The 17076-nt window shown below is 44.3% G+C and overlaps 1 protein-coding gene across 1 annotated transcript in view; it reads left to right on the forward strand.

Annotated features, from left to right (window-relative positions):
* The first annotated feature begins 206 nt into the window (after positions 1 to 206).
* FAM83H (family with sequence similarity 83 member H) overlaps positions 207 to 17076 on the forward strand; it is a 58366-nt gene continuing 41496 nt past the window's right edge. Inside the window, exon 1 of the mRNA XM_050939342.1 lies at positions 207 to 277. The gene's annotated coding sequence lies outside the window, so the exon portion shown is untranslated. The remainder of the gene's footprint in view (positions 278 to 17076) is intronic.

Raw genomic sequence — 17076 nt, forward strand, 5'->3', positions numbered from 1 at the left:
AGCTCCAAGCTGGTGCGATAGGCTGCAGGGAAGGCAGGAAGGGAGAGGCAAACAGCCTTTGGCTCAGGAATGCACTGCCCTTATCTCGCTCTCTTTGCAATCCTGGGGAATAACTCTCCAGAGTTTGTGCCTTGCTCGCTCGCTTACTCACCCTCTGCCCTGGGTGGAGCTTCACTCTGGCCTGTCTGAGGTGCCAGTGAATCAGGCTTCAGGCACGTCAGGGGGAGAGGCAGAGCCCAGAGCGAGATCCATCACCTGCGCTGGCTCACCTGGGAAGGTAGGAAAAGTTTAGGCTTCCTAATTACTTACTCTGAGGGTCTCAGGGGACGCACTGGGGCTCTGGCCCTGGTGAGAGCAAGTCAAAGGCTGCAGGTGAGGAGGAGCTTGGGAACCAGGGACTCTTCCAGTTCGCAGCCGCGGTGCGTTGCCTCTGGCGGTTGCTGTAGTGTCTAAGAGCCATTCTTCCACAGTTTATGAAGCATTAATCTGTGGGGAAGGGGAGGGCGCCCAGCAGTGGAGATAATCTTAGCGGGGGAAGATCCTAGCAGACTGTCTGGGAGAGAAAGGGGATCGCAGCATAGACTAAAAAATGCTTGTTGGGGGAAAGAGGGTCCCTGTAAAGACTGGGGCGGGGGGTTGCGGACGGAAGCTGTTCTCATCTGTTCCAATCCCTCGGCAGGATTCTTCCTTACAGCTTTTTGTCTGGTCTCTGTCCAGTCTTCTTCTGAATGCCCTAAGGAAAGCAGCTTTTCTGATTCCACCTGGGAGGGGATCCACAACCTGATAGAAGCTGCATGCACGTGACTCACTCCTCAGAGGGGCGCCTGCAGCATATCTGTGTAATTTGACGGAACTGGAGGTTCTGATCAGCGCATTAAGATGAAAAAGACTAACTGGGTTACAGGACTGGAAAGGGGAGGAGGCAAGCTGGGCAGGGACAAAGAAACAGTTGTTGCCACCCTCTGCTTCTTTGCCTGCCCTGGCCTCCCTCCATATTCCCGCACACACACATCATACACATGCACAGAGACACGTACATGCACTCTTACTTGATTTCCTCTGCAGATGGAAAACCATTGTCTTTCCTGTGACAGAACTCGACTTTGTGTGTAGAGAGAGGGGAAGGACCAGTGCTTAATTTGTAATGAAAGAGGGGCCGAGGCTCAAGCAATTTTTTTACATTCATAGCTGATGCAGTAAGCCCAGAGGTGCCCGGGCTCTGAACTGCCAAGTCTAGAGATGCTGGGGCTTAGCCCTGGCACAAATTAACAGGGCCGCCCAGAGGATTCAGAGGGCCTGGGGCAAAGCAGGGGAGCTGCGGCGCTTGTACTCACCCAGCAGTGGGCGGGGTCTTCAGTGGCATTTTGGCGGCCGGAGGCCCTTCAGTCGCTTCACGTCTTCCGCAGCACTGAAGGGCCCCCCACTGCCGAAATGCCAATGAAGACCTGGACCACCATTGGGCCAGGGCTCGCGGGGTCCCTGCAGGGCCTGGGGCAAATTGCCCCACTTGCCCCCCCCCCCGCCCCTCTGGGCAGCCCTGCAAATTAAGCACTAGGAAGGCCTTATTTCCCAGGCATTCAGAAATGGTTCTGGTGAATGAAATGAAATTCAGCACTGGGCTGGCTTCAGATCGGGGCTCTCTGTGTTGCTGGGGCAATCATGGAAATAGGAACTTGAAGGAAGAATAGTGTCTTTGGTGACTTGATTTGGTTGGAGACACCCTGTTTATAAAGGTTGCACTCAGTTTCAGATGGAATATAGACAGTAGGACAATGGAACAGATGCCTTAGGAGGTTGTGGAAGCTTCTTCACTGGAGGTTTTCAAAAGGAGTCTGGTTAGCCAGACATGTCTTGGATGGTTTAGACACAACAAATCCTGCATCTTAGCAAGGGGTTAGAATAGATGACCCCTTGTGCTCCCTTCTAACCGTATGGTTCTATGATTCTATGTATGCATAGTATGTGATAAGAGGTAAAGAGCCTACTGGGCTGAAAAGCTGTAGCACACTTTAACCAGGGCTGTGAGGGGAGGGTTATAACGCACTTTTACCCATCCAGCCATGGGCCCAAGATAGTATATTTTCTTCTGGCTGGGGCTCTGGAGGGACTATCATGCCCCATCAGAGGTGGAATATTGTGATATGAGAAGGCAACATTATCCTCGTTTTGTGGCTGTAGGAGGATAACATGTCAAAGGAGGCAGGTGATAGTATCATGCTCCATAGTCTGGTATGACTGGCTCAGGGGACACCTGCATTTGCCCCTATTTTCATGTGCTCAAAACATTCTAAACCAAAATATCCTGCAGCTGTCCCTGGGACATTTCCAGCCCAAATGAGATATTTTGAACTTTTAGTAAAGTTACATTTGGCAAGTTTTGCACAGACCCACTAAGGATGGGGAATTTTACTAGTAAACTCCTATGACCCATCACAGCTTGTAATGAAAACAGAGCCCCAGGACAATCCACAGAGGGGACACTGTAATCAGTTTTGCTGATTTGCCAGAATATCTCCTCCCCAAATTACACCTTCTCTTGTTGCTTTCCCACCCTCTCTGTTACCCACCTTCCTGTGGCTCCCTGCTATGTACAAATCTAGTGTGAGAGTCTGACTTTGGCACTTCAAGCCTTTTGCTTGGGCTGCCCTCTCTGTGTATAACTTTCTGTACAGACCCTTCCCACATTCAATCTCTCTTCAGTTTCGAGTCTGTTTTAATGTGCAGAAAATAACCAGTTCTAACATCAAGCTTTGTCCAAGTGACTTTGTGCAGGCTGGATTTATCTATCCCTCATCCTGGTATCACAGTGGATTTTTTTTTTTTTTACTTTGTGAGATAGGCAGGGATGATTCATTGTCCCAATAACCACTTCAAAGGGAAGCTTAGAACATGTGACTTCTTTGCTACTTTTCTCCTTGCCTTACTCTGGTCTCAGAATCACCTAGATCAGGGATCTGAAACCTTTGGCACGCAGCCCGCCAGGCCGGGCCTGTTTGTTTACCTGCCGTGTCCATAGGTTCAGTTGATCGTGGCTCCCGCTGGCTGCGGTTCGCCGCTCCAGGCCAATGGAGGCTGCGGGAAGTGGCGAGGGCCGAGGAATGTGCTGGTTGTCACTTCCCACCGCCTCCATTGGCCTGGAGTGGGGAACCGCTCCAGGGGGGCCGCGATCAGCTGAACCTGCAGACGCGGCAGGTACACAAGATGGCCCGGCCCGCCAGGGTACTTACCCTGGTGGGCTGCGTGCCAAAGGTTGCTGATCCCTGTCCTAGATGTTCCAACCATCTGGCTTGCCTTCCACTCCCAAGAAGGGAATATGCCATGATTCCTTCCTGAACAGAATGGGAAGGTAGCATTGAAAGAGGGTCCAGTGGGGTCACTCGGATGTTGAGAAGGATCCCCCATCACTGTCTTCCTGGGGTCTGTCTTTTGTCCAACTGTACCCAATACATTACTAACGTGGATGTTGGAGCTTGTTAGCCTAGTTTATGGGCTGAAGTGTGTATATGCACATTCTAGGTATGATACAGGCAACTGAATAAAATTGAGAGATTAGATGAATTAATACAGGAAACTGAGTTCCTCACCCACTAACCATGATCTCAATGAGAGTGAAATTCCTTCTAGACTGATGCAGGCAGGTATCGCTCATTTTTTCCACTGCATCATGCAGCACAGACGGTGACTGACTCATGTGAAACCATTTTGTGCTAGGAATGGGACTGTATTCCAGTCAAATGCACTAACCTAGAGTGGCCAATACAGGCTGGTCAGAGACCCAGAGAGGAGGTCTGGAGCAAGAGCCAATAACATAACACTGTCACAAGAAGGCATATGCCTGAATAGAATCATTGGACCCAGGGACCTCAAGAGGTCATCTAGTCCAGTCCCCTGCAAGAGCCTCCACTGTAGCCCAGGCAAGGTTGTTAACCCTCAGCTCAGACTCCATTTTTGCAGGCAGACAAAAACAGAGAGAGGTCAGCAGAAAGCACAAGAACAAACATTAACGGGAAAGAATAATTGCTGTCAGGGCATGGTGGAGACAACTGGTGGGGCTGTGAAGGTCCAGCTGTGGCTCCAGACCAGTGTTCCGAGCAACAAGCCTGTCCCAAACTGTTCCTTCCTATGAAGGTGTCCATCCCCATGTCCTGGAAAATAAGTCCTATTTCTTCTCACTTGTGTAGGGGCAGGCACGTTGGGTCTCTGATGTGCTCCAGAATCCTTTACAAGGACTGTTGCAAAGCCTCCTTGGAAGCAGCAATATGGCCAGTTCAAAGAATTCTGGGAAATGTTTGGGAACTAAAGGTGGTGGCTGAGACAACTTTCCCCTTCAAGAAGAAGTGATAAAAAGTGAGGCCTGGGTTGGAAGGAGCCTTTGTTGGTGGGAGATAAGTCTTTAGTAAAAGAAGTCATTGCATCTAGAACCAGGCCCTGGGAGGGCTGAGCCTAGATCCCAACTTTACAGGACTAGAAAGCACTAGCAGCCCCTGAGCTGGAGAAGTCCTACCAGTCCATCATGCCCATCTTTGGGGCTGGGAGGCAGGCAGAGCATGAGTATCCACTACAGAACATTTTCTAGTGTTCTTTGGACTCATTTTAAATTTCCACAGCAATGAGCTGCCCCCTTAGTCAAAGCAGGCAGGTTTAATTATTTAAATCTGTCCCCATAACTCAGATCTTCTGGCTCCTGCTTGTTTCTGTGGCTCTTCTGAAGTCCCCACAATGAAGTCTCTGCCTGTCATTGTGCCCAGAACTAAACATGATATTTCAGGTGCCAACACACCAGTGCCCTAGCAAGAGACTGTTCACATGAAGCCTCTGGGTATGCAGCTTTAAACTCATGTTGGTCTGTTTGCTGCCACAGCCCATTGCAAACTTAGGTCTAAGTACTATGTTAACTGCATGTGTCCAGGCTGTACCTCTCTCTGCTTCCCTGCCAGAGTTCTAACCCCTCTAGGTCCTTTTGAATTACATCTCTGTCCTCACTGGGATTTGGAAGTTCCTCCATACTGAGTAGGATCTGGGCATTTCATTGGTACCTCAAAGATCCAACAAGTCAAGGAGTTTTTTGTGATGTCGGTTCCTCTCCACATGCTACTTGTCTCTTATGTGCTGAAAGGTTGGGGTTCTGAGAAAGGCAAGGTGCCTGAGCCCAAAAAGTTGTGTGTATATGTGTGTGCATGCAGGGCTGATGCTAGGAACAGGCAGAGATCATATGGAACCACCCCCTTTCCAGAGGGATTATCCCATGCACTGCTGTCTCACAGCCATTCTTTCTGCTGGTGCATATAGCACCAGGAAGACCTCAATGTTTGCAAGTGTCTGAGGCAGACAAGCAGGTCTAGTCAGGGAGGGGCTCAGCTGAGAGAGAGGCAGGCTGGGAACTAGCTATGCAAGTGAAACACGTAACAACAAGCACTTGAGACACATCACTAGGCAGGAAAATAGCAGAGTGAGCCTGGAGCACTGAGACTTCAGTGGGAGCTGACATCAGGCAGTAGAATGTAAGTGAGAAAGGAATGACTCTGACCCACTTCTCCTTTTACTTAGAGCAGATTTACACTGGCATATAACACTGCAGTGATTTCAGGGGCCTCACTCCTGGGTCAGATGAGGGTTAGAGAAAAACTGAGTCCTGTGCTGTTGCTCCTGATTCACAGATTTAAGGCCTGATGGACCTATTATTATTTATCTAATCTGACCTCTGTAAACACAGGCCAGAGAGTTTCACTTAGGATTTCTATATTGAGCCTATTACTCCTGGTTGAACTAGAACATTTATTTTAGAAAGGCATCCAGTAAGACTTCAAGTGACATAGAACCTACCATGTCCCTAGAAGTTGTTCCAATAGTCCATTACCCTCCCTATTTAAAAAAGGCACCTTATTTCTCATCTGAATGTATCTAGTTTCGGCCTTCTGTCATAGAGAGTTCTGCCTTTGGTTGATCAGATTAGAAAAGAAGCTCAGCCTAAGCAGGACTGGCTCTAGGCACCAGCAAAGCAAGCACATCCTTGGGGCGGCACATTTCCAGGGGAAGCATTCCTTCCGACATCTTCAAAAATTCCAACACCAAGCCCCAGCTCTCCTCAGGCAACAAAGTGCCCACCAACTGCCTGGATGTGGCCGGCAGTGGCCCTCCAGGCTACTGCTACAAAGTCTGCCTAACCCCGGAGTCCGCCATGAGCGACTTCATGTTCCTAAAGCCCTACAGCCCGAGTCCCCTGAGGAACAACGAGAAAGCTGCCAAGAACTTACCAGGGCCAGGAAGGAAGCCCCGAGCGGCCAGTAACACCATCAGTGCCACCAGCCAGATAACCCTGCGCTGCCATACAGCAGGTGGGGCTCAGGGAGACGCAGTGGGAGAGAGTGCCATGAAATACCCCTTCAAGTGTTAGTCTGGCTTTCGCCCTCCTTCTCTCCTGCGCCCGCCCCTTTGGAAACAAATCTCAGCTGGGAGAAATCCTTTCATTCAGGCACAACTTTTTAAAGATAATTACCCGACCCTTTGATCAAGTAGCAGTGTCGGAATTAGCACCCGTCAGACAGCAGGCAATTCTCCAGCACGCTCCCTACCCATTTCAGTTAATGATTTGGGGAACGTCAGGCTCACTTTAAATGAGTGAAAGTAGCAGAAAGCGCTCAGAAGCAGCAGCCCAGCTCCTACTAAGACTGAAATATGGAGCGTGCCCAGGAAAGCCAAGGGCTGTCTCCGATCGTGGCTGCACAGGCCCGTAGCCTTCCTTCAAGAGATCCAGACGTGACATCGGGGCAGCAAAGCATGCAGTGATTTAAGCCTCTTGAAATGTCCCTCTCTAGTCTGTATTTCTCCTCTGCACATATTACAGGCGGCACGAGTTACTCAGGAGCTCTAGTGGCCCATGGGGATTTTCAGCTCCTTTGTCTCAATAAGAAATTCAGGCAGATACACCCAGCTCAAGCAGATTCAGATGCAGTCCTTGCCCAATGCTGCATCAGTACCGCACCCAGTAAAACCAAACCAAACCAACAACAAATTGCAAAGTGCAAACGTGTAAAAGCCAAAAAAAAAAAGGGGGTGGGGGGCAGCCAAAATTTTTTTTTTGCTTGGGGCGGCAAAAAACCTAAAGCCGGCCCTGAGTCTAAGGCAGGCTTTCCAGACTAATCAATCTTGTGGTTCACACTGGGCTGGATGAGTAAGAAAAGTGTTGGGCTTAATGAAGTCACTCCCAGTTACATGAGGATGTGTAGGAGTAGAACTGGACCCCAGCCCAGAGGGAAACTTCACATAAGGCTCTTAGACTGAAAGGCCTCCCAAGGTACTAAGGGAGGCCTATGAACTATACTCCTTCAAAGGAGTCGGTTCAAAGGTCTTCAGTGCTTCCCTCAGCTACTAGATAGTAACAGTGGGCTCACGCTTGATCTTCTCCTCTTCCCCTTCCCCTGCTAGTCTCCTCTGGGTATATAGAGAAGTGCAAAGGACACTGCTTCCTGCACAGAGGTCCCCAGAAGTAGCAACCAGTGCAGCTTCTTTGGACAGGGCCAAGCTGAAGGGTGGGGAAGATAGGCCTCTACAGCTAATTGGAGAAGGACGCAAAACCTGTGGATCTGATTCTGTTGCTACACTGGGTCAGACCAATGCCAGCTGCCCCAGAGGGAATGAACAGAAGAGATAATCATCAAGTGATCCTGTCGTCCATTCCCAGCTTCTGGCGCACATGGTGTTGCATCCCTGCCAATCCTGGCTAATAGCCATTGATGCACCTATCCTCCATGAACTTATCTAGTTCTTTTTTGAACTCTGTTATAGTCTTGGCCTTCACGATATCGTCTGAAAAAGAGTTCTACAGGTTGACTATGTGTTGTCTGAAAAAGTGCTTCCTTTTGTTTGTTTAAAACCTGCTCCCTGTTAATTTAATTTGGTGACACCTAGTTCTTGTGTTATGTGAAGGAGTAAATAACATTTCCTTATTCACTTTCTTTACACCAGTCTAGATTTTATAGACCTCTGTCATATGCCTCCTTAGTCATCTCTTTTCCAAGTTGAAAAGTCGCAGTCTTATTAATCTCTCTTCATATGGACACTGTTCCAGACCCCTAATCATTTTTGTGGCTGTTCTCTGCACTCTTTCCAATTGCAATATATCTTTTTTGAGATGGGGAGTCCAAATCTGCACATGGTATTTAAGATGTGGGCGTACCATGGATTTATATAGTGGCATTCTGTTATTTTCTGTCTTGTTATATATCCCTTTCCTAATGGTTCCGAACATTGTTAGCTTTTTTGACTGCCTCAGCACATTAAGCAGATATTGTCAGAGACTTATCCAAAATGACTCCAAGAACTCTTTCTTGAATGATAACAGCTAATTTAGACCCCATCATTTTGTATGTATAGTTAGGATTGTGCTTTTCAATGTGCATTACTTTGCATTTATCCACAATGAATTTCATCTGCCATTTTTTCGCACAGTCACCTAGTTTAGTGAGATCCCTTTGTAACTCTTCACAGTCAGCTTTTGACTTATCTTGAGTAATTTTATATCATATGCAAAATTGACACCTCACCGTTTTCCAGATCATTTATGAATATGTTGAACAGTACTGGTCTCAGTACAGACCCCTGGGGGACACCACTATTTACCTCTCTCCATTCTGAAAAATGACCAGTTATTCCTTATTTTTATGCCCTGTGCCTTGTGGCCATTTGTAGCAATGCAAATGTGACTGTACACCAGAGCATCACTCCAGTATGTGTGTAAATTGGATCTAGCAAGTACAACTCCAGCACTTGTATCAAGATTGAGGAACTCTAGAAAGACCTAGCCAAGCTACCTGACTTGGGAAGTAATGGCAGGTGAAATTCACAGTGGAAGAGGGATTTTGGACCCCTCATACATATTGCTTCACAAGTGCCTCATCTTGACCCTTAACGCCCTTCATAATTTAGCCTCATCCTACTTAATATTTCTATTGTCTTGCCATTGACCCTGCCACCCCAATTCTGCTATGCCAGCAGTGCTAGTCACGCACCTGCTAGTCCACTTGTCCCACCAGCACCTTTGTTTTCTCCCATGCTGCCTTTACACATGGAGAAAACTCCTTGTCATCCTTCAAATCCCTTCTTAGAATTTACTTCTACTGCTATGTCTGAACAATACTTGTCCTACAGGAGCTGGGGCTACTCCTACTGTGCTAAACTTGCTCATAGGAACGGCCATACTGGGTCAGACCAAAGGTCCGCCCAGCCCAGTATTCTGTCTGTCGACAGTGGCCAATGCCACGTGTCCCAGAGGGAGTGAACCTAACAGGTAATGCTCAAATGATCTCTCCCCTGCCATCCATCTCCACCCTCTGACAAACAGAGGCTAGGGACACCATTCCTTACCCATCCTGGCTAATAGCCATTAATTGACGTAACCTCCATATATTTATCTAGTTCTCTCTTTTAAACCCTGTTATAATCCTAGCCTTCACAACCTCCTCAGGCAAGTAGTTCCACAGATTGACTATGCGCTGTGTGAAGAACTTCCTTTTATTTGTTTTAAACCTGCTGCCCATTAATTTCATTTGGTGGCCCCTACTTATATTATGGGAACAAGTAAATAACTTTTCCTTATTCACTTTCTCCACACTACTCATGATTTTATAGACCTCTATCATATCCCCCCTTAGTCTCCTCTTTTCCAAGCTGAAAAGTCCTAACCTCTTTAATCTTTGCTCATATGGGACCCATTCCAAACCCCTAATCATTTTTGTTGCCCTTTTCTGAATTTTTTCTAATGCCAGTATATCTTTTTTGAGATGATACTGTACGCGGTATTCAAGATGTGGGCGTACCATTGATTTATATAAGGGCAATAATATATTCTCAGTCTTATTCTCTATCCCTTTTTGAATGATCCCTAGCATCCTTTTTGCTTTTTTGACTGCCACTGCACACTGCATGGACGTCTTCAGAGAACTATCCACGATGACTCCAAGATCTTTTTCCTGATTTGTTGTAGCTAAATTAGCCCCCATCATATTGTATGTATAGTTGGGGTTATTTTTTCCAATGTGCATCACTTTACATTTATCCACATTAAATTTCATTTGCCATTTTGTTGCCCAATCACTTAGTTTAGAGAGATCTTTTTGAAGTTCTTCACAGTCTGCTTTGGTCTTAACTATCTTGAGCAGTTTAGTATCATCTGCAAACTTTGCCACCTCACTTTTTACCCTTTTCTTCAGATCATTTATGAACAAGTTGAATAGGATTGGTCCTAGGACTGAGCCTTGGAAAACACCACTAGTTACCCCTCTCCATTCTGAAAATTTACCATTTATTCCTACCCTTTGTTCCCTGTCTTTTAATCAGTTCTCAGTCCATGAAAGTACCTTCCCTCTTAGCCCATGAGAGCTTAATTTACATAAGAGCCTTTGGTGAGGGACCTTGTCAAAGGCTTTCTGGAAATCTAAGTACACTATGTTCACTGGATCCCCCTTCTCCACATGTTTGTTGACCCCTTCAAACTCTAACCATGTTGACTTTTGCCCAACAAGTTATGTTCTTCTGTGTGCCTGACAATTATATTGTTTACTATTGCTCCAACTAATTTGCCTGGTACTGACATTAGATTTACTGGTCTGTAATTGCCGGGATCACTTCTAGAGCCCTTTTTAAATATTGGCATTACATTAGCTATCTTCCAATCACTGGGTACAGAAGCCAATTTAAAGAACAGGTTACAAACCATATTTAATAGTTCTGCAATTTCACATCTGAGTTCTTTCAGAACTCTTGGGTGAATGCCATCTGGTCCCGGTGACTTGTTACTGTTAAGTTTATCAATTAATTCCAAAACCTCCTCTAGTGACACTTCAATCTGTGACAGTTCCTCAGATTTGTCACCTACAAAGGATGGCTCAGGTTTGGGAATCTCCCTAACATCCTCAGCTATGAAGACTGAAGCAAAGAATTCATCTTCCTGTTAACATGGCCATAGCCTATTTCTCTCTTTCATCTATCCATTGTATCTTGTGGGACCTAGATTATGAGATCTCTCAGGCAGGAACTGACATTAATTGCTTGTACAGCACCTCGCACAATGAGATTCTGGATCCTTGATAGATTTCGTAGGTGTTACTGTAATACAAACCATAAACCAATAGCAACATTGCTGGCTTCCCATAGTTAAATTAGAAGTCAGGAAAATGACCTTCTCTGTGGGCATCAGGGCTCAAAGCAGTAAACAAAATGTTAGGAATAGTATGCTGCAAGTGTTATGCCTTTTACATAAATCAACAGGATATTCTTATCTGGGATACAGTGTTCAGTTCTGGTCACCCTATTTCAGAAAGGGTACAGCAAAAAAAAGGGTTCAGAGGCAGTTGAGGAGAATGATTAGAAGCTTGGAAAGACAAATGTCCACAAAGCAATTGAAAAGATGAGGACTTTAGAGAACCAAGAAGGCAAAAAGTTAACTGGTAAGGCTAAATACCAGGTTCAACAGATTATTCAAGACAAAGAGAGGCCCTTCAGAATATGGAAGGTTAACCCTAATGAAGCCAATAGGCAATATGTAAGAAGGAAATTAGGAGGACTGAGATGGATTTTAAAGAGCATATAACTAATTTTTTTTTAAAACTTTTCCTCATAGGTCAGGTTTTCTAAACCTTTTACCATTTTTTGTTGTTCTCCTCTGGACTCTCTCCAATTTATCCACATCTTTCCTAAAGTGTGGTACCCAGAACTGGACACAGTACTCCAGCTGAGGCCTCACCACTGCCAAGTAGAATGGGATAATTACCTCTCATGTCGTACATACAACACTCCTGTTAAATACACCCCAGAATGATATTAGCCTTTTTCGCAACTGCATCACCTTGTTGACTCCTTCAGTTTGTGATCCCCTGTAACTCCCAGATCCTTTTCAGCAGCACTATCACCTAGCCAGTTTTCCCCCCTTTGTTGCCATCCATTTGATTTTTCATTTCAGAGGGCAGTACTTTGCACTTGCCTTTAGAAAACTGGTGTGAAATCAACAAGATGAAATTCAATAATTTGCCAAGTTCATTTTGAATTTTAATCCTGTACTTCAAAGTACTTGCAACCCCTCCCAGCTTGATGTCATCTGCAAATTACTGTACTGGGGCCAATACTGTTCCACATATTCATAAATGATTTGGAAAAAAGGGGAAACAGTGAGGTGTCAAAGCTTGCAGATGATATGAAACTACTCAAGATTGGATTTAATTAAAATGACTGAAGAATTAAAAAGGATCTCACTAAACTGGGTGACTTGGCAACAAAATGGCAGATGAAATTCAGTGTTTATAAATGTAAAGTATTGCACAGTGGACAACAGTGCCACCTATACATACAAAATGATGTGGTCTAAATTAGCTGTTACCACTCAAGAAAGATCTTGGAGTCATTGTGGATAGTTCCCTGAAAAAAATCCGCTAAATATGCAGATGCAGTCAAAAAACAAAAAGAATTTTAGGAACCATTGGGAAAGGGATAAATAATAAGTCCTGGACTATCATCATGCTATTATATAAATCTATGATACGCCCACATCTTGAATACTGTGTGCAGTTCTAGTTGCCCCATCTCAAAAAAGATCTATTGCAGTTAGAAAAGGTACAGAGAAGGGCCACAAAAATGATTAGGGGGATGGAACAGCTTCCATATGAGGAGAGATTAAAAAGACTGAGACTGTTCAGCTTAGAAAAGAAACAACTAATGGGGGATATCATAAAGATTTATAAAATCATGAATGGTAGGGACAAAGTGAAAGGAAGTATTATTTACCCCTTCACATAACACAAGAACTAGGGGTCACCAATGAAATTAATAGGCAACAGGTTTAAAAAAAACATAAGGAATTACTTCTTCACACAACACATAGTCAACCTGAGGAACTCATTGCCAGCGGATATTGTGAAGAACAAAAGTGTAATTGGGTTCAGACAAAAATTAGATAAATTCATGGAGATTAGTCCATCAATGGTTGTTAGCCAAGATGGTCAGGGATGCAACTCCATGCTCTAGGTGTCCCTAAATTTCTAAGCGCTAGAAGCTAGGACTGGATGACAGGGGATGGAAGCATATGGCACCAGCCACTGTTGGAAGACAGGATACTGGGCTAGGTGGACTATTGTTCTGACCCAGTACGGCCATTCTTATCTTATGTAAATTTTATGAGCAGCTTCTCCACTTCATGGTGCAAGGCTTTAATGAAAATATTGACTAGTACTAGACTCAGCATTGAGCCTTGTGGGACTCCACCACCCTTCCAGTTTGACAGTGAACCATTGATAATTACTCTTGGAGTATGGTCTTTCCACCAGTTGTGCACCTCACCTTACAGTAATATAATCTATGTGACAAATCCCTAATTTTCTGTTGAGAATGTCATGTGGCACTATGTCAAAATCTTTACTAAAATCAAAATATATCACATCATCTGTTTCTCCCATCCACTAGGCTAGTAATTGTCTAAGAAGAAAATTAGTTTGGTTTGGTAAGATTTGTTCTTGACAAATCTATGCTGGCTAGTCTTTATAACTTTATCCTCTGGGTGCTTACAAATTGATTGTTTAATAATTTATTCCAGTATCTTTCCAGGTATTGAAGTTAAGATGACTGGTCTATAATTCCCCAGATCCTATTTGTTTCCCTTTTTAAAGATAGGTACTATGTTTGCTCTTCTCTAGAACTCAGTGACCTCACTCGTCCTGTCTGAGTTCTCAAAGATAATTGCTAACAGTTTGGAGATTGTGCCAGCTATTTTTTAACATTTCCTCATAGGTCAGGCTTTCTAAACCGTTTATCAGTTTTAATGCTTTCCTCTGGACTCTCTCTCTCCAATTTATCCACATATTTCCTAAAGTGTGGTACCCAAAATTGGACACGGTACTCCAACTGAGACCTCATCAGTGCTGAGTAGAGCAGGACAGTTACCTGCTGTGTCTTACATATGACACTAGTGAAGACTGAAGCAAAACAGGCATTAAACACTTCAGCCCTCTTGATGTCATCAGCTCTCCTTCCCTTTTATGTCCCTTGTTAGGCTAAGGCACAAAATGATTTACACCTTTCTGATTTTGTTCCTACATGCTTGTGCTAATCTTTTGTACGCTTCCTTAGCAATCTGTCCGTATTACCACTTTTTGTAGGATTCCTTTTTGATTTTCAAGTAAAGAGCTCCCGACAACACCATATTGGTCTCCTACTGTCTTTCCTGTGCACTAGGATAGTTTGCAGTTGTGCCTTTAATATTGGCTCCTTGAGAAACATAGGCCACAGAATTTCACCCAGTTACTCCTGCATTGAGACCAATAACTTGTTTGTCTAAAGCATGTCTTCAGGAGAGGCAAGATCTTGATTTTTAAGGCATTATGAGATGGACAATCCGCCACTTCCCTCTGGGGCACCTGGCATTGGCCACTGTTGGAAGACAGGATAGTGGGCTAGATGGACCTTTGGTCTGACCCAGTATGGCTGTTCTTATGCTCACTTTCCTTGGCAGCTTGTTCCATGGTTAATCAACTTCACTGTTTAAAAATGTGCACCTTATTTAAAATTTAAATTTTGTCTGGCTTCAGCTTCCAGCAATTTCTTCTTGCTCTGATTTTCTCTGCTAGATTTAACAGTCTTCTATTGCCTGTTATTTCTGTGATTCTTTTCTGTACCCACTTGAATTTTTCAACATCTTTTTTAAAATGTTGACATCAGAAGTGGGTGTAGTATTCATCATCCACATGTGATAAAGTAAATACAAATCACTTTCTACAAATGGAAAAAAAGAGGAAGGAGACAACAATCGATATAATTTTGACATTATAAAGTGTAGAAAATGGATAAGGAATACTAAAGACATCAGAGAAAAATATCTATGGCTGGCAGAGCAAAGGATTCATAGATTCATAGACTCTAGGACTGGAAGGGACCTCGAGAGGTCATCGAGTCCAGTCCCCTGCCCTCATGGCAGGACCAAATACTGTCTAGATCATCCCTGATAGACATTTATCTAACCTACTCTTAAATATCTCCAGAGATGGAGATTCCACAATCTCCCTAGGCAATTTATTCCAGTGTTTAACTACCCTGACAGTTAGGAACTTTTTCCTAATGTCCAACCTAAATCTCCCTTGCTGCAGTTTAAGCCCATTGCTTCTTGTTCTATCATTAGAGGCTAAGGTGAACAAGTTTTCTCTCTCCTCCTGATGACACCCTTTTAGATACATGAAAACTGCTATCATGTCCCCTCTCAGTCTTCTCTTTTCCAAACTAAATAAACCCAGTTCTTTCAGCCTTCCTTCATAGGTCATGTTCTCAAGACCTTTAATCATTCTTGTCGCTCTTTTCTGGACCCTCTCCAATTTCTCCATATCTTTCTTGAAATGCGGTACCCAGAACTGGACACAATACTCCAGTTGAGGCCTAACCAGCGCAGAGTAGAACGGAAGAATGACTTCTCGTGTCTTGTTAGCAACACACCTGTTAATGCATCCCAGAATCACATTTGCTTGTTTTGCAACAGTATCACACTGTTGACTCATATTTAGCTTGTGGTCCACTATGACCCCAAGATCTCTTTCTGCCATACTCCTTCCTAGACAGTCTCTTCCCATTTTGTATGTGTGAAACTGATTGTTCCTTCCTAAGTGGAGCACTTTGCATTTGTCTTTATTGAACTTCATTCGGTTTACCTCAGACCATTTCTCCAATTTGTCCAGATCATTTTGAATTTTGACCCTGTCCTCCAAAGCAGTTGCAATCCCTCCCAGTTTCGTATCGTCTGCAAACTTAATAAGCGTACTTTCTATGCCAACATCTAAGTCGTCGATGAAGATATTGAACAAAGCCGGTCCCAAAACAGACCCCTGCGGAACCCCACTTGTTATACCTTTCCAGCAGGATTGGGAGCCATTAATAACTACTCTCTGAGTACGGTTATCCAGCCATGCGAGACCATATCAAATGCCTTACTAAAGTCTAGGTATATCGCATCCACCGCTTCTCCCTTATCCACAAGACTCGTTATCCTATCAAAGAAAGCTATCAGGTTGGTTTGACACGATTTGTTCTTTACAAATCCATGCTGGCTATTCCCTATCACCTTACCACCTTCCAAGTGTTTGCAGATGATTTCCTTAATTACTTGCTCCATTATCTTCCCTGGCACAGAAGTTAAACTAACTGGTCTGTAGTTTCCTGGGTTGTTTTTATTTCCCTTTTTATAGATGGGCACTATATTTGCTCTTTTCCAGTCTTCTGGAATCTCTCCCGTCTCCCATGACTTTCCAAAGATAATAGCTAGAAGCTCAGATACCTCCTCTTAACTCCTTGAGTATTCTAGGATGCATTTCATCAGGCCCTGGTGACTTGCAGGTATCTAACTTTTCTAAGTGATTTTTAACTTGCTCTTTTTTAATTTTATCTTCTAAACCTACCCCCTTCCCATAAGCATTCACTATGTTAGGCATTCCTTCAGACTTCTCAGTGAAGACTGAAACAAAGAAGTCATTAAGCATCTCTGCCATTTCCAAGTTTCCTGTTACTGTTTCTCCCTCCTCACTGAGCAGTCTACCTATCCTGTCCTTGGTCTTCCTCTTGCTTCTAATGTATTGATAAAAAGTCTTCTTGTTTCCCTTTATTCCCATAGCTAGTTTGAGCTCATTTTTTGCCTTTGCCTTTCTAATCTTGCCCCTGCATTCGTGTGTTGTTTGCCTATATTCATCCTTTGTAATCTGACCTAGTTTCCATTTTTTAATATGCCTCCTTTTTATTTTTTAGATCATGCAAGATCTCGTGGTTAAGCCAAGGTCGTCTTTTGCCACATTTTCTATCTTTCCTACCCAGCGAAATAGCTTGCTTTTGGGCCCTTAATAGTGTCCCTTTGAAAAACTGCCAACTCTCCTCAGTTGTTTTTCCCTTTAGTCTTGATTCCCATGGGACCTTACCTATCAGCTCTCTGAGCTTACCAAAATCCACCTTCCTGAAATCCATGGTCTCTATTTTGCTGTACCCCCTTCTACCCTTCCTTAGAATTGCAAACTCTATGATTTCATGATCACTTTCACCCAAGCTTCCTTCTACTTTCAAATT

This window comes from Gopherus flavomarginatus, chromosome 2, assembly GCF_025201925.1.
Source record: "Gopherus flavomarginatus isolate rGopFla2 chromosome 2, rGopFla2.mat.asm, whole genome shotgun sequence".
NCBI lineage: Eukaryota > Metazoa > Chordata > Testudines > Testudinidae > Gopherus > Gopherus flavomarginatus.